At 39.3% G+C, this 25,902-nt stretch overlaps 1 protein-coding gene across 3 annotated transcripts in view; it reads left to right on the top strand.

Moving 5' to 3' along the window:
* The first annotated feature begins 249 nt into the window (after positions 1–249).
* Positions 250–25,902, top strand: part of LOC106083935 (complexin) — a 774,169-nt gene continuing 748,516 nt past the window's right edge. For all 3 annotated transcript variants that reach the window (XM_059361846.1, XM_059361845.1, XM_059361844.1), the window contains exon 1: positions 250–295. The gene's annotated coding sequence lies outside the window, so the exon portion shown is untranslated. The remainder of the gene's footprint in view (positions 296–25,902) is intronic.

The following is a 25,902-nucleotide window of genomic DNA, read 5'->3' as shown; positions in this document are numbered from 1 at the left end:
AGCAACTTATTAAGAGTTCAATAATAGGAACAAGAAGGTTCCCTTCCTTGTTCATGAGGTATCACAAACGAACTAAAATGTCTAAATGAGCCTGACTCCAACCAAAAATTTTAATTCATTAACACTCTTAAAATTCGTTTTAATAAATGTTATCACTCGGACTGTGCAGCTATATTATACAAAGTTTCATTTAATAGGGTATTAAATTTTTTCGTGAAATATTTAATACATTCCCAATTTTTTCTTTGCAGATTTGAAATAATCTACTAACAACATAATATTTTTGGTCATCTAGGTAAGCAGTGATTTGGTTTATTTAGATTTTTATTTATTTTTATATATTAAACAAGCAAGAGCGTATTAAGTTCCACTGGGCCGAATCTTATATACCATGTATCCTATTTGTCGAGTTCTATGTGCATTATCTCTTTTTAGGTAACCAAAGAATATTGAATAAGAATATGCTAATGTGTAACATTTCTCAACATTTCTCTATTGTGTAACAGGGCTCAAGAAGCAAAATATAGAGGTCGGTTTATATGGGAGCTGTATCAAGCTATTGATCGATTCAGACCATATTATATGTTGAAGGTCATGAGAGACGCCGTTGTACAAAATTTCTTCCGTATAATCGTATGAGAATATAGAGGCTCCAGAAGTCAAGTTCCCAGATCGGTTTATATGGCAACTATATCAGGTTATTCACCGATTTACGCCATACTTAGCAAAATTATTGAAAGTCATAACAAAACACCTCATGCAAAATTTCAGCCAAATCGGATGAGAAATGTGTCCTCTAGAGGCTCAAAAAGTCAAGACCCAAGATCGGTTTATATGCCAGCTATATCAAAACATGGACCGATGTAAACCATACTTAGTAGTTGTTGGAAGTGATACCAAAACACTACGTGCAAAATTTCAATAAAATTGGATAAGAATTGCGCCTTCTAGAGGCTCAAGAAGTCAAGACCCAAGATCGGTTTATATGGCAGCTATATCAAAACATGGACTGATTTGGCCCATTTACAATACCAACCGACCTACACTAAAAAGTATTTGTGCAAAATTTAAGCGGCTAGCGGCTTAACTCCTTCGAAAGTTAGCGTGCTTTCGGCAGACAGACGGACATGACTAGATCGACTTTAAATGTCTTGGCTCAAATATTTATTATACCCTCCCCTCATGGCGGAGGGCATAATAAATATTTTCGGGAAAATGGCAACGTTCCAAAACATGTATTTCAAATTTTAAGTGTCCACGATATTTAGTTTTTTTTGAGAAGCATTCAAAAATAAACGATCTGAGTGAATTTGTAAGGATGCGAGAAAATTGGTCTTCGATATGTAATACATTACTTTCATTTCAAAGGTCATAATCAAACCAATACAAAAGCCGAGCTAGATTCTATTTTGAAGGCCCAGACTTTTCATTTAAATCCATTGATTGAGGTATCTCCAAAACATTCATTCTGAATGCATCAAACGCTTCTTCAGATGTCGAAAAACATTGACCTCTAATTTTATTTATTTTACGTACGGGAATAAAACCAAGTAGAAAGGCATTAAGTCCGGTCAGGCCGAACTTTGGATACCCACCACCTCAGATATATATGTTAACCCCATTTCGTCACAATCCGGTGAAAATTGGATAACTTAAGCACCCAAATTCGGCACGGACATTGAGTAGTCTAATATATATGTCACTATTCAATTTTGTAGAACAAAATATCGGTCTTTATGGCAGATATATCCAATTATAAACTGATCTGAACCATATTAAGGTCGGATATCGTGAGGCTCGGAAAAACTCACTGTTTCAAATTTCAGCGAAATTGGGTAATAAATAAAGATTTTATGGTCTTCAGACCCCTTGTCGGCAGATCGGTATATACGGCAGCTATATCTAAATATAGTGCGATCTGAACCATATTTAGATCGGGTGTCAGGAGGCTGAAAATAACCCATTGATGCAAATTTCAGCGAAATCGGGTAATAAATAAAACTTTTATGGTCTTCAGACCCTTTACCGGGAGATGGGTCTATATGAGAGCTATATCTAAACATAGTGCGATCTGAACCATATTTAAGTTACATGTCGGGATGCTCAAAATAACCCACTGTTTAAATTTCAGGTAATAAATAAAACTTTTACGGCTTTCGGACCCTTTATCGGGAGATAGGTCTATATGGCAGCTATATCTAAATATGAACCGATCTAACCCGTATTAAGGTCAGATGTCGGGAGACGTTAAATAACCCATTGATGCAAATTTCAGCGAAATCGGGTAATAGAACTTTTAAAGTCTCCAGGCCCTTTATCGGGAGATAGATCTATATGGTAGCTATATCTAAATATAGTCCGATCTGAACCAATCTGAAACTACTCACTGTTTCAAATTTAAGAAAATCGGATAAAAAATAAAGTTTTTATGGGTTTTAGACCCTTTTATCAGAAAATCGGTCTATAAAGCAGCTATATCCAAATATGGCCCGATTTGGCCCGTTCAATAACTTAACCAGCATGCATCAAAAAGACGTATCTGTGCCAAATTTCAGCTCAATATCTAAATTTGTAAAGTCTTTAGAGTGATTACAATATACGGACGGACAGACGGATAGACGGACAGACGGATAGACGGACAGACACATTGACATCGTTAAATCGTCTTAGAATTTTACGAGGATCCGAAATATATATACTTTGTAGGGTCGGAAATTGATATTTCGATGTGTTGCAAACGGAATAACTAAATGAACCCCCTATCCAACGGTGGTGAGTATAAAAAGTCGCTTAATGCCAAGTCAGGACTATACGGTGAATGACTCATCAAATCGATGTTTTGAGTGCTCAAAAATGCAGTTGTTAGAGCCTATGAGTGAGAGCTCCCATTGTCATGGTGAAGAGTGATCCGTCCTCGGCGGTTGGTTTTCCTGATTTCTTGGAAGACAAATGGTTGTGTACCACTCAGAATTGACTGTTCTGTCTAGAATTGACATGTCTAGTTTTTCCGAAAAACAGGCGATCATTTGTTTGGAAGTGCTTCGTGCGCGAGCAACTTTTGTTGAATTTGACTCATCTTGAAACACCCATACAGTCGACTGCTGTTTACTTTCGGGCTCATATGCGAAGATCCATGATTCATCACCTGTCACGATGTCACCGACGTGTTTCAAAGCACCGCGATAGTATTTTTGGAGCATTTCTTTCGACCAGTCGACATGAGCCTATTTTTGGTCAATTGCCAAATTGTGTGGGATCCAACGCGAACAAATTTTTTTGACGGTTAAATATTCATGCAATATTGAGTGTATGCTGGTCCCATTAATGCCAAAGGTTGTCTCAATTTAGGGATAGGTGACATGAAGATCTTGCAATATCAATAGGCGCACAGCATCAATGGCTTTTGGAACAACTGATTTTGGACGACCTTCACACGAAATACGTCTTGGAGGGAACTACGACCTCGGTTTAATTCATCATATCAACCATAAACACTGGACGTTGATGGAGCATCATCGTCAAAAATTATGTTAATCGATGCACTGTTGTTGAGTTAACTCACGTCGAAAGTTGTAAAAAAGATTCTCACGAAAATATTCACGATTTAATTCTATGTTTGAGGGCGAGAAGAGAAGTTACTGTAAACAACACAAATAACGCTCGTATGTCAAAACGTGCTGAGTACATATAACCTCAAAATGTCAAGCTTAACGATAGAGATATCAGTTGGCATAAAGGGCAACCGTCGTATGTGCAGCCTCGATGAACATCGTAGTGGTCGGCCTATAGAGATTTTCACGCCGGTTATGGTTAAAAAATCCTCAAAATAGTATTCGATGAGCGTGAAGGGGAAAGGTAGTTTACCTCAACATAACCCCTTATTTTGGGCTCTAGATCGTTTAAAATACTTTGCGACAATCATGAAGAATTATGTTGTCGGAAATGAATATTTAGATGTGTTTCAAGCTGAATCCCAAACTAAATATACCCCGTCCCTAGGTGGTGGATATAAAATTCTATTAAATAACTGAGCAAAACAAAGTCAGGATACATTATTGCATAGCAATCGCCATTAGATAGCAGAGAGAAGGCTTTCCATCTTTCAGCGTTCCTTCACAGACAATAAGAATAAAAAGTTTTTAAACGAACAAAACCTAATATATTAAGATTACAACATTTGGTATCTAATGTTTCTGAAGGCGCCAAAGCAACTCACGTCGTAAAAAATGTTATAACAAGATTATCATAAGCAAAAAATCCTATAAAAACTCGACAACTACATATTCTCATCACTAGCAAAACTAAGTTTTTGGTTGTATGTCGAAAGTGTACAAGTTAAACATGTTTTTTTTTGTTTTTTTCTTCCCTTTTGGCCACCTAAAGGATATTCGTATATTGAAATTTTTGCAAAGGACCAACACTTGCATATGTTGGACAAATACTTCCCGATTTCAATAGAAACAAACATCATTTGTTCTATATTTCTTTTGCAGATGTATGCCAAGTGTTTTTATCTTTGCCAGTCAGACACTTGGGCACGGTTGTGTTGTGGGATGGTTGGTTGGCATGATGTTGACGTGGAAGCTGGTGCTGTTCGGTAGCAATATGGCTCTTTGCTGTGTCCGGTTGCATGCATTCTTATATGTATTTTAAACAATTTCTATGCATATAAATTTTGGGTTACTTGCAGCTATTTGCAATTGAAAAACTTTACCAAATCTCATAGAAAAGCAAACCAAACAGAACACAGAGTTGCAGATAAAAGTAATCATATTTTTGTATTTTTTTGTCCAATTTTTTTTTGGCATGTTTGTCTGCAAAGTGGGAAGTTACAAAAAAAAAAAGAAAGAAAAAGAAAAACAACTTTCTTGTATGGAATAAAAATGCAAGGAGTTTAATGTAATCCACCCAATATCATCCCGCACCCAAGGAGTCCCTAATCCTTGGCCAACCCTCTTGGTTTCTTTTGTTCGGTGAAGAGGAAATAAATTTAAAGCAGCTTCGAATAAAAAGATTACTGCACCAATACGACTGACTGCTGCTGGTGCTATAAATTTGTAAATTTATTATTTCCCTCTGCACATTTGCATGTATGAGTGTGAATTTGAATCCGAAGGGTATAATTCCGAATTCTACACTAAGTTGCATAGATCCAAACTAAATGCATGGCAAATTTCCTTTGCCTCTACACGAAAACCACAAAAGTTCGGTAAGTGGCAGTCTTGATTTATGATTTTGGGTTTAACAGCAGAACAGCCAGGGAAGCTAACGAAATGTTTTGAAATATAAATTGCATCTTAAATTATTCGTGCTTGATTTAATATTTGGATTTCTATTTGCTTTTGATAACAATTGCACTGCAAGAACCACAATGTCGGCACAGTTATACGAAATGATAAATTTTTTGAATTGTTTTGCATTGTAAAATTGAGGTTTCTGGAGGTTAAGAAAATAATTATAATGGCGCCAGGATAAAATTTGCCGAATTGAATTTTGTCTTCACCAAGTTTCAAATAACTAAAAAAAATACAAAAACTAAATTAAACTCGTTTTTCAAGTTTTTTGCCTGTTAGGGCGAAGATCATTAAATTTTACAATCTCTGTTTGTTTCTCTTTCGAGACGAGCTCAATGATTGGAGATGCAAATGGAAAAGGAAAGCCAAATAAAGTGACACACACCAATCACTATGTGGCGCGTTTCGTCTTTGGTTAGAAGACTTTTCAACCATATTAGGTGTGATGGCTTCAAGGGCCGTTCGTTGGTATGTTGTATGTGAATCGTATTAATAGCGAAAACGCATCTGTGATACAATTACCACACTAACCTAACTCGACAACCCTGCTTATTAGCTGTACTTTTTCCTAATGCATGTATTTTTTGTGTAATGACAGACATTTTTTCTATGACAAATTACACTTCTTCCGTACTACACATGATTTTGTGCATCTGTTAGAATTTGAAGTAATGGCCTCGAACACTAAGACAACGGCAATAACCGTGTGACCAGGTTCGAATCCTGGCCGTGCTCTGCCGAATTTTTCATTTCAAGTTTTTTGCCTGTTAGGGCGAAGATCATTAAATTTTACAATCTCTGTTGGTTTCTCTTTCGAGACGAGCTCAATGATCGGAGATGCAAATGGAAAAGAAAAGCCAAAGATAGCAACACACACCAACCACTATGGTTAAAAATTGTATCTTTGAAATTCTAAACATTGAAAAGGGTTGGAATTTGGTGTGACTGTCAGAGGGCATTATAGTACTTAACATACAAAAAGTCAAATATGAACGGACATGGCCTACGGTAGAGAGTATACAGATTTGCAGCCACTTAGAATAGCTACAAAAGTAGTTGCAGCCTCTGATGAGTGATATCCTCTGGTTAGTGATATGTACCCGTTTCCAGTGGAGTTGCTGATCTACAAGGAGTAGGCTTTGGATGGTGTGTAAAAACCCAACAGCGGCCGCAGCGTCTACTACACCAATAGAAAAAAGTCTGCTGATGACAGGAGACACTGTCTGCTGACTGTAAGTAGTTAATTTTGCTGCTATAACAAGTAGTTCTCCTGTCATAGCAAAATGTTTAAATTTTCAAACCACAAGACTGCCTGATAATAAGCCAGTTATTTGCTGATAATTTCTGCTGCTCAAATTTTAATTTTTGTGGGGGTTGTTATGAGAAGAGTAAAATAAAAAAAAAAAACAAGTAAAAGCGTGCTAAGTTCGACCGGGCCGAATCTTATATACCCTCCACCATGGATCGCATTTGTCGAGTTCTTTTCCCGGCATCTCTTCGTAGGCAAAAAAGGATATAAGAAAAGATTTGCTCTGCTATTAGAGCGATATCAAGATATGGTCCGGTGTCAGCCAATTCGAATAAGAATTGCGCCCTTTGGGGGCTCAAGAAGTAAATTAGAGAGATCGATTTATATGGGAGCTGTATCGGGCTATAGACCGATTCAGACCATAATAAACACGTATATTGATGGTCATGAGAGAATCCGTCGTACAAAATTTCAGGCAAATCGGATATTAATTGCGACCTCTAGAGGCTCAAGAAGTCAAAATCCCAGATTGGTTTATATGACAGCTATATCAGGTTATTAACCGAACCATACTCGGCACAGTTGTTGGGTATATTAACAAAATACTACGTGCAAAAATGCATTCAAATCGGATAAGAATTGCGCACACTAGAGGCTCAAGAAGTCAAGACCCAAGATCGGTTTATATGGCAGCTATATCAGGTTATGCATCGATTTGAACCACACTTGACACAGTTGTTGGATATTATAATAAAACACGTCGTGCAAAATTTCATTCCAATCGGATGTGAATTGCGCACTCTAGAGGCTCAAGAATTCAAGACCCAAGATCGGTTTATATGACAGCTATATCAGGTCATGGACCGATTTGAACTATACTTGGCACAGTTGTTGGATATCATAACAAAATACTTCGTGCAAAAAGTCATTCCAATCGGACCAGAATTGCGCACTCTAGAGGTGCAAGAAGTCAAGACGCAAGATCGCTTTATATGGCAGCTAAATCAAAACATGGACCGATATGGCCCATTTACAATTCCAACCGACCTACACTAATAAGAAGTATTTGTGCAAAATTTCAACCGGCTAGCATTACTCCTTCGGAAGTTAGCGTGCTTTCGACAGACAGACGGACGGACGGACATTGCTAGATCGACATAAAATGTCGCGACGATCAAGAATATATATACTTTATGGGGTCTCAGACGAATATTTCGAGTAGTTACAAACAGAATGACGAAATTAGTTTACCCCCCATCCTATGGTGGAGGGTATAAAAATAAAATAAATTAAAATAAAATAAAAAAAATAAATAAAATAAAATGAAGTAAAATAAAATAATATAAAATAAATAAAATTAATAAAAAAAAAACAAAATAAAATAAAATTTCAACAAAATTTCAACAAAATCGGGTAATAATTAAAGCTTTTATGAACTTCAGTCCCTTAACCGGCATGTCGGTCTATATAACAGCCCTTTATCGGGAGATCAGTCTATATGGCAGCTATATCTAAATATAGTCCGATCCAAACTATATTTGGGGCGGATGTCGGGAGACCTAAAACTACCCACTGTTTCAAATTTCAGCGAAATCGGATAATAAATAGGGATTTTATGGGCTTCAGACCCTTTATCGGGAGATCGGCCTATAGGGCAGCTATGCCTAAATATAGTCCGATCTGAACCATATTTGGGTCAGTTGTTGGTAGGCCTAAAACTACACACTTTTTAAAATTTTAGTGAAATCGGATAAAAAATAAAGATTCTATGGGCTTCGGACCCTTTATAGGCAGATCGGTCTATGTGGCAGCTATATCTAAAAATAGTCCGATCTGCACTATATTTAAGTTCAAAGTAAAGACACCTAAAACTACTCACTGTTTTAAATTTCGGCGATATCGGACAATAAATCCGCCTTTTATGGGCCAAAGACCCTAAATCGATATAGTCCGATATAGCCCATCTTCGAACTTAACCTGCTTATGGACAAAAAAAGAATCTGTGCAAAGTGTCAGCTCAATATCTCTATTTTTAAAGACAGTAGCGTGATTTCGACAGACAGACGGACGGACATGTCTAGATCGTCTTAGATTTTTACGCTGACCAAGAATATATATTTTTGATAGAGTCGGAAATGGATATTTCGATGAGTTGCAAACTGAATACAAAATGAATATACCCCCATCCTTCGGTGGTGGGTATAATAAATGAAATAAAATAAAAATGATCAAATTTTAATTCAGTCTCAAAAAAACGTTTAAGTATAAATGTATAAAAGAACAACAACAAGCGCAATAACATTTTGTCCGAGTTGGCAAATTCAACTGAAGATATTTAACTCTCTTCAAAGCACGCGGATAAAGATCGTGTCAATCTGTAGCTTTCGTGAAGCACTAAACGTTTTACTTGAACTTCGTTCATTGAGCTCAAAACACTATTACCATACACAACCGCTGATCAGAAGCAATATGGATGCAAAACAAATTCGTCTTTACCATACTTTGAACCCATGTTCCATGCATACCCTAAGTAATAGATTGCTGGACAAAAGTATGTTAAACCCATATTTTTTTGGGAAAATTTTTAAAGAATATTGCTGTACATTATATTATAGTTTCATGCATACTTATTGAACATTCAAAATGGGCATAAGCATGCTAGAATATTTTCATATTGCTTCCAAGGTTTTTTGCTGGGTACCCCCCTGGTTGTGAATGTCTTTATGGCTATTTTACTGTCCGTATATATGTTCGCACTCGTCGTCCACGCATTGGTACCGTCATGTACGTTATTACGAACGCTATTGGTTTTGAAAAAAAAAAATCGATCAGATTTAGATATGGCTTTCATACATCGGATTTTCATCAGATATAGCCTTTTAAGGCCGCAGTAGCCAAAACTTTGGTCCAATCTTTACAAAATTTAGGTGGTGGTATAGAAGATGTTTTATTTGACGTCCTTGTTGGTGTGTAATTTTCATCAAAATCGACCCAGATTTCGATATTGCTCCCACATATATCTCTCATCCGATATGACCTCTTAAGGTTGCAGTAGTCCCAATTTAGGTCCTATCGTAAGAATATCTTATGAGGTTCTATTGGATATTTCAATAGGTATGTAATACTAAAGTCCAACTAGATTTCGACATAGGTTCTATGCAGTATGTAGACTCGATGGTGTAAGGAATCATATTATCGGCTCCGCCCGACTTTTGCCTTTCCTTACGGGTCTTCAATTTCCAATCACATGTTGATAACATCACCAATACGTTTGATGTTTATTAATAATATCAATAAAAATACAATCATTCAACTTTAGCAATTAATTACAATTTCTTGAAATATTCACTTTATAGCTCTTGAAGGACAAAACGAAGATGTCTCCCAAAAAGGTCACCATTGTTGATTACACTGAACGCATCGAATCGATTGTTCTTTCCCTTACCATTTCACCTTTCACATCAGCCCTTTTAGCCATTTGAGCAAGAGTATTGTTGTGAAAACTTTTGAGAGTTTTCATGTCAATGAAACGAAGGAGGGAGGAAAAAATGTTATGAGTGGTTGCCTGGCTGACTCAGGCCTAGGTGGGCGAAGGTAATAAATTAATATTATTAACACAACTGATACAATTTATTAATTAACTAAGATTTCTTGCCGTCAATGGAGGGGAGGTGGCGGGGGGACAAGGGAAAAGTTTTACCAGAATCACAACCAGGGATTTGGGGTGTCTCGAGGACTTTTTGTCCTTTCCCAAAACTTTTACCAATGTCATCGATACGGTGTTGAGCACAGAAGTTCTTTTGGTATTCGCCATATTGTTAGATGGTCTAAAATTATTGCAAAACAATGGGACAAAGTTTTTGTGTCATAGGGCAGGCTCTGGGGAATAGCTAGCTTAATAAGGTTTTCTCTTGTACTTTGTGGTTAGAGAAATGTTCCCCTATAGTCCTTTTTGGAAACTTTGAATGCGACCATTATGGTTGTTAATATTTTCTATGGGATTCCGGTAAACTGTGCTTTATTGCCTACGAAAAACCCGCAATTTTCAATATTAATTTTAATAGTAAGGAATGAAAAAAAACCAAGTCTGTCCGAAGGACATTACTATCTAAAGTATGTTGCAGGTGATAAGGGTATTGGATCAATGGATAGGCCGATTGTTATCATTTATAACTTGACTTGGGTTCACTATTTGTAATATCTATGGGTTTTGTTTAATTAATTTTGGCGATACTAGATTTTTTCTATGATTAAAACATTGGAAATAAACATAGAAAGCACACAAAAAGTGGTTAGAATGTATCCAACTGTTGAAAACTATTATTAAATTGTTAAATGCTTGCAGTAATGAGCATACCTGTAACGGTGAAAGGATGATTAAGCCTTCTGCAAGTAGTACCCCAAACACTTGGTCATGCAAAAAAAAAAATCAATATCGCGCTCTACTCCAAGATATCATTTATTTGATCCGCATATTGCCATTGGCCTTAAAATTGGGTATCAAATTTGTTTTCTTATAGCAAAGTCAGCAAATATGTGCGGTTTGGGGTATGGGCCCTAAAAACTATCAACTCCACTCTCTTAAATATATATCAGATTCGTGTTCCACTCTAAAATACCTCTTCCTCCCCATATTGCAATGGTCAGCAAATACATCCTTTTTGGGTGGTGTTATGGGGGTGAGAGGTGACGCCATAGACACTTTTCCCGAATATTAATATTAGATTCGTGTTTTATTCTCAAATACCTTTCATTTGAACTTCATATTGCAATGCTCGTAAATTTGTCCTCTTTGGGGGGTGATTTTGGAGACGGGCGGCCCCCCCAAAACACTTGGTCCCACAGTTGAATATCGCATTCCCATTCTACACTCAAATACCTTTCATTTGAGCCCCATATTTCCATGGTCAGTAAATAAGTCCTGTTTGAGGGGTGTTTTGGGGAAGGGGTGGACTCCAGAATCTTTATCCCAGATGTCAAATTCGTATTCTACTCGCAAATAACTTTCATTTGAGTCCGATATTGCCATGATCGGTGAATATGTCCGATGTCTCCCAAACACTTAGTCCGAACATTGGATATCAGATATGTTTTCTTATCTTAAATACCTTTCATTTGAGTCCCATATTGTTGTGATTGGTCTATATATATATTTGGTAGGATTTTGGGTGGGACGCCTCCCCCCCCCCACCCTAGGTTTCCAATCCGGAATTTGAATACCAAAATTTTGTTTTTAGGTTATGTGGTCTGAACGCCCCACTAAGGAACAGGGGCAAACTTCTCACATATCAATGAGTGCAGTGCGATACAAGTTTTAAGCTCAATGATAAGGGGCCTCCATTTTATAGCCGTGTTCGAACGGCGTGCCGCTGTGCGACACCTTTTGGGAGAGAAATTTTTACATGACATAGTTCCTCACAAATGTCACCAGTATTAGGAGGGCAAAACCACCGATGAAAATTTTTCTGATGGTCTCGTCAGGATTCGAACCCAGGCGTTCAGCGCCATAGGCAGACATTCTAACCTCTGCGCTACGGTGGCCGCCGACTTTATAATAACTTACACCAAAACTATAGGTACAAATTGGGGGCTATATCTAATTCTGAACCAATTTTGATGGACCACAGCGGATGTTTTCAGATGGGTTATTAAAGAATCCGTATCAAATTTCGAGAAAATATGTTGAAACTAGACTAAATGTGGTTGACAAATGACAACATTATGGCAAATTAGCCAAATCCGACGAACTACAATAGATATAGGAGCTACATTTAAATCTGAACCGATTTTGACCAAATTTCTTTGATATTATGTTAGGCATCGGGGAAAGAGTGCTTAGGCGCGAAAAATTTCTTTACGAACAGCGTCTGTGTACCAAGGTTCTTGCTTCTACACGAGGAATTAAGAGCTTTTGGTCGTTCGTGAAAAGAGTAAAGGGTAGTTCTTCATCTATTCCAACTCTTGTTAAGCACGATCAAACGTTCACTGACCCGGTTGATAAGGCTAACCTGTTGGCTGATATATTTGCAGGGAACTCTTCCCTGCCGGATAGCAATCAACCACTCCCCTCAATCGAAAATTTATCTGACATCATGCCCCAAATAGTTTTTTTTGAACTCGTGGAGTTAAAAGGGTTCTTGAAAATCTAGAAGTAAATAAATCCCCGGGCCCGGATGGCATATCCACACTTGTCTTAAGCAAGTGTTCTTCAACGCTCGCTCGTCCATTACGCAACCTTTTCAATCTAGCCTACCATGCGGGAGTCTTCCCTGCACGTTGGAAGGTTGCGAACGTTCAGCCAATACCCAAGAAGGGTGAGGCAAGCAACCCTGCGAATTATCGGCCAATTGCGATATGCTCCGCTCTCTCTAAGGTCATGGAGAGTAACCATGCTCTCACCATCTTGTGAGGTATTTAGAGTCGAATGGCCTTTTTAACGACCAACAATATGGGTTCCGCAGAAATCGCTCTACGGGTGACGTCATGGCACTTCTGTCGGAACGTTGGAGTGGCTCAATCCACCAGTTTGATGGGAGTAAGGTTGTGGCTCTGGATATCTTCAAGGCATTTGATATGGTCTGGCACGGTGCACTACTATCAAAGCTTGTCGCATTTGGTGTCGGTAATGGCTTCGTCCGATTTATTTCGAGCTTTCTCAGAGATCGCACTACTCGAGTCGTTATAGATGGGTTCTCACCAATGAGCACAAATTGACCGCAGGTGTACCCCAGGGCTCTGTTCTTTCTCCTTCTCTTTTTCTAAATTCCATCAACGATCTGTTGGGTCAGACATCGAATCCGATCTACCTTTTTGCAGATGACAGTAATCTCTGTCGACCTTAGGCCAAGTCTTCGAGAGATTGAGGACAAGAGGCGGGTTATGGACGATACACTCTGCCAGGATTTGCTGGCCATTTCTGAGTGGGGTCGATTGAATCGAGTAGATTTTAATGCACGGAAGACTCAGTGCTGCTTGTTGTCACACAAACGATTCGCTGTCCCATTACGATCATCTTTGTCTATCAACGGTGTAGATGTTGAGCAATCAGAAGCTCTTAATGTTCTGGTCATGAAAATACAAAGTGGTGTCCGTTGGGCTAAACATGTATTCGAAGTGTCGAAAGAAGAGTTACTTCACTCCGTCAGATCTTCTTAACATTTACACCACTTTCATAAGGCCGAAAATGGAGTACAACTCACATGTATGGGCTGGAGCTTCAAAATCATCCCTGGAGCTACTGGACCGTGTACAGAGGAGAGCGATGGCGTTGATTGGGGACAGTGGGGTATCCAACTCTATTGCCTCCTTTCATCATCCTCGTGGGTTGTTTGGCCCTGTTCTATCGGTACTTTCATGGTGTGTGTTCATCTGATATTCATCTTCTTATTCCTGATGTAAGGATGTAAAGGGTGATTTTTTTGAGGTTAGGATTTTCATGCATTAGTATTTGACAGATCACGTGGGATTTCAGACATGGTGTCAAAGAGAAAGATGCTCAGTATGCTTTGACATTTCATCATGAATAGACTTACTAACGAGCAACGCTTGCAAATCATTGAATTTTATTACCAAAATCAGTGTTCGGTTCGAAATGTGTTCATTCACCGTAACGTTGCGTCCAACAGCATCTTTGAAAAAATACGGTCCAATGATTCCACCAGCGTACAAACCACACCAAACAGTGCATTTTTCGGGATGCATGGGCAGTTCTTGAACGGCTTCTGGTTGCTCTTCACTCCAAATGCGGCAATTTTGCTTATTTACGTAGCCATTCAACCAGAAATGAGCCTCATCGCTGAACAAAATTTGTCAAAATTTGAACACATTTCGAACCGAACACTGATTTTGGTAATAAAATTCAATGATTTGCAAGCGTTGCTCGTTAGTAAGTCTATTCATGATGAAATGTCAAAGCATACTGAGCATCTTTCTCTTTGACACCATGTCTGAAATCCCACGTGATCTGTCAAATACTAATGCATGAAAATCCTAACCTCAAAAAAATCACCCTTATGTCAGTAATACTAGACATTCCAGAAACTCACACCCGTTTGAAATTGATTGGCCAGCGGACCGCACAATGCATTATAGAGAGAATTCTTATTTCACCCGAACCGTTCGTATGTAGAATCGATTTCCGGCTAATGTTTTTCTCACCCACTTTGACATCCAAAGATTTAAGACAAATGTCAATAAGCACTACATCCTTTCCTTTCCTTAGGGTAATGTTCTCATTAGGGGAGGGATGGCAGCTCAGACATCTCGACTCAAATATGGATATCAAATTCGTTCTTTATTCCCACCGGAAATGAAGTTCAGTTTAGGGGGTGCTTTAGGGCGTACCCCAAAACTCTTGGCTTCAAAATTGAATATCAAATTAGTTTTCTACTCTCAAATACCTTTCATTTGAGGCCCATATTGTCATAAAGGGTTAAATCATTTGACGTATCTTTAAGAGGAAAAGCTCCACCTAGACTTGAACGCAAATTTTATTGTTATATTCGTAATCTACTCCCTAATACCTTCCATTTGAGTCCCATATAGCCATGGTCGGCTAATATGCCCATGTGGGGGTATTTGGGGTGGGCGACCTTCCATTACTTGGACCTAATGTTTTATGCCATATTTGTAATCTACTGCCTAAAAATGTTCATTTCATGAACTTCGAATATATCTGTTTAGAGGAGTTTTGGGGTTGGTGGGATGAGGGGATGAGAGGATGAGAGGAGCCGCTAGGTACTTGGACCTAAATTTTAATACCATATTCGGTTTTTGGTCTTCAATACCTTTCATTCAATACCCTTGAGCCCATGAGACCACTTTCAGATATGGGTGGCGTTTTTGAGGTTAGGTATCGATATCTAAAAATTGTATAGCCTATGTTTCCATTCTGACAAGCGTACACAATCTATAAAAATTTTAAGAAAATCTGTTCAGCCAAGTATCATATAGTCATGAAGGATCTAATGGCGCTTTTAAGGGTTGGCGTGACCCCCTATACTTCGATCTGATTTTTTTTTTGTATGCCAGATTCGAAATCTGCTCACGAATACCTTTCATTTGAGCCCCATATTGAAATGAACGTCCAATATGTCTGTTTCGGGAAGTTTTGGGGTTGGGACGGCCCGATGGGTACTTAGACTCAAGTTTTAGTACCATATTCGTATTTTACTCTCCTATACCTTTCATTTGATAGCTATATTGTCCCGATCGGTCAACTTTTGATTTTGGGTTGTGTTTTTTTTTTCCTAACGCGGAGAGTCCTTCCACCTTACGACATCAACAAATTATATAGCCTATATTTCCTTCCAGACCAACCTACACAATATGCGAAAATTTCGAGAAAATCGGTCCTGCCATTTTTCAGTCTATACGGAACAAACAAACCGAGTCCCATATATCCGTTATTGGCTAATGTGCCCATTTTGGGGGTTTTTGTGTGGGGGTGGGATGACCACCTATACTCCGACATGAATTTGTATGCCAGATTCGTTATTTACTCCCGCATACTTTTCATTTGATACCCATATTGTCCTTATCGATCCACTTTAGATTTTGGGTGGTGTTTTTGGGGTAAGGTGGATGGTCGCCCACTTCCGTTATCAATCAATTATAACGACTACTCCTACTTCCTGACCATATTCGTAATCCACTCCCGAATACCTTTCATTTGAGTCCCATATTGTCATGATCGTCAAATATACCTATTTTAAAGAGTTTGGGGCTGTGCCGGCCCCCAAGGTACTTGGACCCAACTTTTATTATGAAATAAATTCGTACTCTACTCTTGAATACCTTTCAATTGAATTACATATTGTCCCGATAGGTCCACTTTTGATTTTGGGTAGTACTTTTGTGAGGTTAAGTGAGAGGGTCCGCCTCCTCCCGATATCAAAAAATTATATAGCCTATATTTCCTTCCAGACCAACGTACACAGTCTGTGAAAATTTTAAGGTATTCGGTTGAGCCTTTTTTGAGTCTATACGAAAAAAAAACAAACCGACAAACAAACAAACACAAATTGAATTTTATATATAGGATATATATTGGGTTGCCCAAAAAGTAATTGCGGATTTTTAAAAAGAAAGTAAATGCATTTTTAATAAAACTTAGAATGAATTTAATCAAATATACTTTTTTTACACTTTTTTTCTAAAGCAAGCTAAAAGTAACAGCTGATAACTGACAGAAGAAAGAATGCAATTACAGAGTCACAAGCTGTGAAAAAATTTGTCAACGCCGACTATATGAAAAATCCGCAATTACTTTTTGGGCAACCCAATATATAGGATATATATATATACGGCAGCTATATCTAAATCTGAACCGATTTCTATGATATTCACCAGTAATATCCAGAGTCATAAGAAAATCCTTCCTGCCAAATCGAGAGAATCGGTTAACAATTGACCTTTTTAGTGCATGATTACTGCAAATCGGGCGGATATATATGGGAGCTATATCTAAATCTGAACCGATTTTTTCCAATTTCAATAGGCTTCGTCTCTAGGCAAAAAGAACATGCCTGTACAAAATTTGAAGACGATCGGATAAAAACTGCGACCTATAGTTTGTACACAAATTAACATGTACAGACAGACATAACTAAATCGAATCAGAAAGTGATTCTGAGTCGATCGGTATACTTATCTATAGGTCTATCTCTCTTCCTTCTGGATGTTACACACAAATGCAATAATACCCTGTACCACTGTAGTGGTGTAGGGTATAAAAAAAGTTTTAAACCCCCTCTATACCAGTTTGCATTGTCGCAATCTGAAGTAGGTTCTGGCAGTTCAATGATGACGTTGTAGTACCCCAATGACATTCTATCTTCCATATCACAGCACATGTTCCTAGGTTTGCCGCCGTCTTCTTTCCCCTTGTTAAAAAGCTCCATCATTACGCTGTCCTTAGTGAAATTAGTAAAGGTTCTTGTACACAAAATGCTATTGTTCACTGGAGGGTGGGATGTTCGCCAGGGCGGTAGGTCATTAAGTACTGCAAATGGGTGATATCGATTCATATTTGAATGTATTGGGTTGCCCAAAAAGTAATTGCGGATTTTTTAAAAGAAGGTAAATGCATTTTTAATAAAACTTAGAATGAACTTTAATCAAATATACTTTTTTTACCCTTTATTCCTAAAGCAAGCTAAAAGAAGCAGCTGATAACTGACAGAAGAAAGAATGCAATTACAGAGTCACAAGCTGTGAAAAAATTTGTCAACGCCGACTATATGAAAAATCCGCAATTACTTTTTGGGCAACACGTAGAAGCCTTATTTATTCGTCTATTGATTTCGTCAAACTAACCAAAAAAAAAAAATTCAGTTGGATTTGGTTATTCCTACCCTCGTATTTCCAACTACTTCATAATTGTAAGAGGAAAACTTTTTTCAGAGTGTTTCAGTTTGTTAACTTCTTACTAAAAGTTAGTTATGTTGAATGCTATTTTTATGATTTCATTATTTTAAACAGACATTTCTCTTTTGGGTGATATATATTTTTAGACGTAGCTAAATCACAGTTTTTCGAGTTCACTGAACCAAAACTCTGGTGCTTAGTCGAACTGTCGTAATTGTCTTAACTACCACCATCGACGAAAGGCTAAGTGTGAGAAGTGTGGGTTTGAGGTTCGCTGTGGCGGTGCTATAACTATCATTATTGTCCTTAGCACTATGACCCTGTGTGTTCGTGAGGAGATTTGCAGAGACGGATCTAAAGTCTTATTAGGCCTTTTGAACGATTTTTTTATGAGTCAAACTTCAATGAATTTGTTACATTTCATTTTACACACGCCTGGTAGTTTGCAAATATGAACCTCTACGCTTCCTTTATACTTGGCTGCATATTGAAATTTTATGGGGAATTAAGTGCAATAAATGATACAAATAGTCTTATCAATACGATTAAGTTTATGTTTAAGAGATAAAATTTTTTGTGTGTTTGAAGTCTATTATTCAGCTTATAGACTATCGGGCTCGAAATCATGGCAAGTTACTAAAGTGCTAAATATGAAAATTTTTGACGGCTGTCAACATCATAAACTACGAAAAGTTAGAACATGTTTTTCAGAAGAAATTAAGGGTCTAAGATCTTTATCGAGCATTCCGTTTTTACTGATATGACATTTTCAAGGTCACTTTAAAGAATGAGAACTCTTCGAAAACATGGCGTGAACTCCTTTTATATAACAAGTAGAACAGTGCTAAGTTCGGCCGGGCCGAATCTTATATACCCTCCACCATGGATCGCATTTGTCGAGTTCTTTTCCCGGCATCTCTTCTTAGGCAAAAAAAGGATAAAAGAAAAGATTTTCTCTGCTATTAGAGCAATATCAAGATATGGTCCGGTTTGGACCACAATTAAATTGCGTTGTTGGAGACCTGTGTAAAATGTCAACCATTTCGAATAAGAATTGCGCCCTTTGGGGGCCCAAGAAGTAAAATAGAGAGATCGATTTATATGTGAGCTGTATCAGGCTATAGACCGATTCAGCCCATAATAAACATGCATGTTGATGGACATGAGAGGATCCGTCGTACAACAATTTCAGCCAAATCGGATAATAATTGCAACCTCTAGAGGCTGAAGAAGTCAAGATCCCAGATCGTTTTATATGACAGCTATATCAAGTTATTAACCGATTTGAGCCCAACTTAGGCACAGTTGTTGAAAGTCATAGTAAAATATGTCATGCTAAATTTCAGCCATATCGGATAAGAATTGCGCCCTCTAAAGGCTCAAGAAGTCAAGACCCAAGATCGGTTTATATGGCATCTATATCAGGTTATCTTCCGATTTAAACCATACTTGGTACAGTTGTAAGATATTATAACAAAACACATCGTGCAAAATTTCATTCCATCCAATGGTGGAGGATATAAAAACCAGCGCAATATAGTTGCATCTTGCGGATTCATACATAAGGCCTTATTGTGGAAGACCTTTTTCGATTCCACCACTGGATTTGTCCGCATCATTATTGTTGTAGTCATTACGCTTGGCTTGGCGGAAGTAATGCGACGGGCGAGCGACCTTTGCATCAACATTTGTATTCAACTAATTAGGAATCTCAAAATAACTACAAAGGTTTCTGTGGGCACAACACAGAGTGAAACAATGTCGCACCTCCACGAAGCATCCTAGTTGCCGATAGACACAATGGTTGTCATACTCTAAACGCAGCATCAGCACATCCTGACACAAGAAGTGTCCTCTGAAAACGGATGTGCCATATTTAGTAGATGGAATTAGTAGCTTGGGGGACTGGGTAAATTAAAAACACTATGGCCATTTTTTCGCTTCTCATCACTGCGGGCGAAGACATAAGCACGATGGAGAGAAAAAAATAACTAATTCAATTAGCACATAAATTTGGTGCTAAATCTAGCTTCGGGGCTCCAAATGAATGCATTTAAATTAGTTTACACTAAGAGAGCTTAGCCCGAAATTAAATCAGCAGTTGGGTAAAAAGGTCAAAATTAAAAGCCAAACTATGCTAATTCAATTTATCAAAGTAAAGAGCAAAAAATAAAAACAACCTTGTGATACTAACTAGAAAAGCCAAATTTTTTCTAATAAAGTTTGTTTTGAAAACTAAAGAGACAGCACTCAAATCTTGCTTGTTCTTACTAGAAAAAATGCAAATCTACAATTCTTTAAAGATTAATGGGGGATGGTTTGAAATTTCAACTTAAGCTAAAACCATAACATTTTTTGCGACTCAACATTGTAATATGGACGACAATCGGATGTCTTCAAAATTGTGGGTCCATGAAAACACAACAGTAAATGGATGCGACTAACTATCATTCATCAATACCAATGCCCGATATTGCAGGCAGTGTAGACTATCCATACTCCGAACCCATATTCGATAAAAACTACTGTACCACAATTCTTGATAAGGCCGTTTGGAGCTACAATATCCCTGGTAATAAAGGGTGATTTTTTTGAGGTTAGGATTTTCATGCATTAGTATTTGACAGATCACGTGGGATTTCAGACATGGTGTCAAAGAGAAAGATGCTCAGTATGCTTTGACATTTCATCATGAATAGACTTACTAACTAATAAAATTCAATGATTTTCAAGCGTTGCTCGTTAGTAAGTCTATTCATGATGAAATGTCAAAGCATACTGAGCATCTTTCTCTTTGACACCATGTCTGAAATCCCACGTGATCTGTCAAATACTAATGCATGAAAATCCTAACCTCAAAAAAATCACCCTTTAGAAGGTACGTAGACTTCTATACGGATTTTTCCGGACTGGATGACCATGTGGGCTTCGGTCTGAACTCTGAAGAATTGGGACTGGGTGCATCGAGAAGATTACCCAATCATTGTATTGTGTTTTAAGCGGAATACCTTGCAATAAATGAATTGGTAAAATGGCTAAGATGAAAGAACCGCCCGTTCCTACGCAAGCACGGATCTGCCTACGTCGGAGCTTATGGTACCTCCCGTCGGAACCAACCTGTTCCCTCAACAAACCTCCGGAGACATACCAAAGGTACGTTTGCAAGTTCACCCAGATCACAGAATAAACGGCTCCTCAGAAAGGAGAGCCTACATCTCTGAAGACCCGGACTGGAACACAGAAGTGCTCAAGTCACCTCCTTATCCACATCGAGGCAACTCCTACAGAAGTCATTGCGCGGTATCCCCATGCGTCCTATGGCACAGTGTCCGGTTATGACTCCTGTCAAAATACTCATCGACCTCTTATCGAACACCAGCAACTCCATCGTTCTCCTCCGGTCGATGACCGGCCCTACTGGCGCACTCGTCCGCCCTCTCATTTCCCCGAATCCCTTCATGCCCAGGAACCTAGGTCAGCGTCACATCGTGGGCCCGCCACAAATCTCGACCTCACCATCATCGACCCCAAGGCCTTGAGCGCCGCCATACTGTCCACATAAATTCTGAGTTTCGAGGGCGGTAAGCGCCTGAAATTTTCCGACGTCAGTTCCCCTCTCACCTTCAGGTCAATCAATCTTTCCAGTGTTTTCAGCAAAAACGATGACAGACTAATAGGACTATTGTATAATCCTTCGTCAAACTGTGGTTTATTCATCCCGCCTTGTGGATAAAGACCACCTTGACTTCCCTCAATTCCCTCTGTATGTAGGACCAAGCCAGGTTCGCCTTGAAGATCTGCTCAAGCCATGGCAGGGTGACTCCAAGAGACTCCTGCAGCAGTGCCGGGATAATGCCGTCAGGTCCGGCAGACTTAAATGACCGGAAAGTGCGGACCTCCCAACCTATCTTCTCCTCGACAACGATGTTCCTGATGAGGTCATCCGTTAAGGCCACATGTATAGTTATTGCGATGTCCTGATTGCCGACCTCTTCCAGGCCACCTGGGAAATAAACCTCCATCAAAAGTTCCACCGTCTCCTGCCCACACTCAGTGTAAGTCCCGTTCTCCCTCCTCAGGAAGCTAGGCTTTCCAATTCCCCACAAAATTTCGCCCAGGAAATCTTCTTCGCCTTTTTCGTCTCCTTCTAGATCTTGGCAAGGGCGTCACGATACTCGTCCCAGCCCTCTGCCGTGTTCTCTCTCTTGGCCTTATTAAAAACTCTTCTGCTCTCCCTCCTGAGCACCTTCAGTTCCGGTACCACCATGACTGGCTGGTTTTACGTGGCGGTACTCTTTCGGGACATGCCTTCAAAAAGGTCTCATTCTGGCATCCCGTGACAAGATCGACTGCGGTCTCCAGTTCCCTTGAGTCCTCCAGAGGCCCCCTTAGGGGCCCCAATTTCTGCATTTGTTCCCTGAATTTCTCCCAGTTGGTCCTCCTCGGGTTTCTCTATGGTGCCCTCTCTCGTACTCGACCCGAAAACATATCCTATAGTAATCTGAAAAGGAGCACTCGGTGGAAACTTTTCAGTCCAAAACCTTCACCGAGTCACTTTTCGTCACAAGCGTTATATGTATAAACTGTTTCCTGATCCGGTTGTAGAAAGTAGGGGCGTTCCCCTTTTGCATACAACTAGGCCCGTGGATAAAATGTAAGCAAAAAGTGACTCACCTCTTTCATTGTATCCATGCTTCCCAAGAGACTGTGGTGTGCATTGGCGTTACCCTAGCACAAGGTCATGCCACTTCTCTGCCATATATTAAGATTTGAAATTTAGAACGATGAGTTGGACTAGACCTCCTTTATCCGAATAAAATACGATTCAGAACTTGTCATATATTAATATAACTGTCATATAGAACGATCTGACGATTTAGGCAATTTAGCCCATAAAAGCCGCAGTAATAGGGGCAAAGTGAGTTTTACTATGGTGCCAGAGGCGAATATGGTCCATATCGGGCCATATAAACATACAACTGCCATATAGACTGATCTGTCTGATCTGATTCATGGTCTTAGATCCATAAAAATCTCATTTATTACCCGATTTCGCTGAAATTTGGAACGGTGAGTTGAAATAGGCCTCTTATTGTCCGAACTAAATGTGGTCCAGATTGGAAAATTTTTGAAGTAGCTGTAGTCATATAAACTTATCTACCGATTTAGGTTTTTAAGCCTATAATAGCCCCATTTGCTACCTGAATTAGATGAAATTTTGAACAGTGAGTTGGATTTATCCCCTCGATATCCGCACTGAATAGACCATATTATCGGATCGAATTAAGTTTGTATATAGGTACCGCATTGGCCGATCTGTCGATTTTGGATCTTAGGTAAGGATGATTCCAAGACCTTAGTCGTCTAAACGTCCACGTTGGCCAGATTAACACCCATTGTGATTCCTCATCTTCCCTCTTTTTCTTTCAATGAATTCACTTAACGAAACAAACCGTCCTTTAACTTACTTTCTGGAGCCACCCAGATGAAAAAGCAAACGCCTTGATCCTGCACGGATTTACGGATTTATGATTCCTCTGAAGGCAATTTAAGACCACTTGGCAGCGACCCAAAACCTTAGATCTTATACTCACGTCAACTAAAGCCTTCGATGCTGTTTGACTATCGCTGTAGATACTGATGTAAGATCGATCTACACCTCTGTATAGAACAATCTCTGCCGCCCTTGTTATCGTTACCCTGTTTGGAAAATGCTGCAGTCATCACGCATTCGGAATAAGGCATTGATGTCAAGTTCACTGCAATATATGCCACAACCGGCCTCGTTCTCCATTTTAGATCCATCTGTAAATATATTAACATCCGTAAACCTAGTTCGACCCTCTAGCTGTGCCGTCAGAGTCGGTATCCTAATATATAGTCGACAGTCTACTTTTTACGCTCCTACTTGTAAATCCATCTGCAGGTCTTTCAATGTACTGTCCAATATTCGGGTATGTCTAACTGGAGTTTTCCTAAGCAGATCAAGCTTTGATATTCTAATCAGAATCCTCTCTGCCGACTCCTTTATAAATAAATCGATTGGCTGGATTACCATCATAACCTCAAGGGACCTTGTCGCAGGAGCACACATAGCCCCAGTTATGTATCTCAAGGCAACGGTATAAACCCTGTCTGGATCACGCACATGTGTCCCTTTATCCGTCACCGTCCACCAAACATTACAGCCATACATCAGAACTGGCCTTACCACCGCCGAGTACAGCCAGAGCATCAACCTAGGTCGTGATTCCCACTTCCTTCCTATAACTTTCTGACAGGAAAGAGGAGCCGCAAAGGTCTTTTTTGCCCGGGAAGCTCTATTCAGTCCATTTTACCAGCCAAAATAACGCCAACTAATTTTGCCCTGCATCGTGTGTAGTTGGAACTCCGGACTTCTCTTTCTTGTAAACAAGGCCAATTCCATCTTACTTGGATTCACCCTAAGCCGCAACCCAAGACGTCGTGCACCCAAGAGCACCACTATGAATGTCGGAGATAGTGTCTAGAATTTTACCAGTAGCGAGAATGACAAGGTCATCTGCATAAGCAAACATCTTCACCCCTTTCGCTTCCAATCTGAGCAGAATCACGTCAACTACAAGAACCCAGAACAGAAGTGAAATGACAACGCCCTGAGGTGTACCCCTAGTGGCGTTAACCCTTACCGTCATTTGACCAGCACTAGCCATGATCCCTTTATGCGAAAGCATTATCCAAACTAACACGCTATCATCCACACCGGCAACCCGTAACACCCGCTCAATATGCACATTGTTAAAGGCTCCCTCAATAAACAGAAAAGCCTCCAAGGTGAATTCCTTATAACCCAGTGACCTCTCAAAGTGATGCACCACATTATGCAGAGCAGAGTCCACTGATCTGCTCTTAATATATGCGTGCTGGTATTTAGAGAAGTAAGATCCACCCAAGTTCACTCCTAATGTGAAAATCCAAAATTCTCTCCAATGTCTTAACAAAGAAGGGCGATGGACTGATTGGTCTAAAATCCTTGGACGCACTATATTTCAGCTTCCCTGCCTTCGGTATAAACATCACCTTAACCCTCCTACAAGATTGAGGTACATAGGCAAATTCTACACAAGCCCTCAACAGCACAATTAATCTTCCCGAAAGGCAATCGTAGACCTCCTGTAGCATGTCCGGGAAAATGCTTTCAGGTCCAGGAGCCATTTAAGGTCCCAAAAAGTGTAAAACCCAACGAACACTATCATAAGTAAGAAGTCTCCTCGCCATGTCAGCATCACCGTTCCCCGCCGTTATCAAATCCATTTCAGCCTCTTCCCTGAGCTCACAGCCCGGAAAATGCGCCCCAAGCAAATGCAATATAGTCTCACGAGGGAATTCGGTCCATTTCTCTTCCGGCTTCTGCAGATTTCCGTAAATGGAGAATCTTTTGCCATTAGCTTCCGCAATTAATTTTTGAGAGTTCTTCGAACAACCTGAAAAATTTCTCCCTTTTGACCTTTCTTAGTGCCTTCTTATAAATTATAATCTCATCCTTATAAGCTTCCTATAAATCCCTATCGCCACTGCCACTTGCCGCATTGTATGCCCTTCTTGCATCCTTCCTGAATTCTCTTAGGTCACGGTTCCACCATCTATTATCCTTCTTCTTCTTCGAGCTAATGACCCCATGGTAGTGGGTTCCCCATGGTGGTGGGTTCCCATGGTGGTGGGTTCCCCATGGTGGTGGATTCCCCATGGTGATGGGTTCCCAAGATTCGGCCCGGCTGAACTTAGTGCGCGTTTACTTTGTCCATTTAATTTAATGTTTTAACCCATATATGAGTTTTATGTTTTCATTCTTTATCACATCCTTAAGGTTTGAAATTGTAGAATTTCTTATACGCTAGTAAGATAGTGACATTGGAGATTTTCATCTGTGTTTGACAAATGCATTGTAATTTACCAAGAGCAAGTTGAAGCATTCATCTTACCATGAGCGGGGAACACAATACAAAAGGCTTA

The sequence above is a fragment of the Stomoxys calcitrans genome, chromosome 2 (genome assembly GCF_963082655.1).
Source record: "Stomoxys calcitrans chromosome 2, idStoCalc2.1, whole genome shotgun sequence".
Classification (NCBI taxonomy): Eukaryota; Metazoa; Arthropoda; class Insecta; order Diptera; family Muscidae; genus Stomoxys; species Stomoxys calcitrans.
Note: the sequence above shows the minus strand (reverse complement) of the source record. Positions and strands in the feature narration are given on the sequence as shown.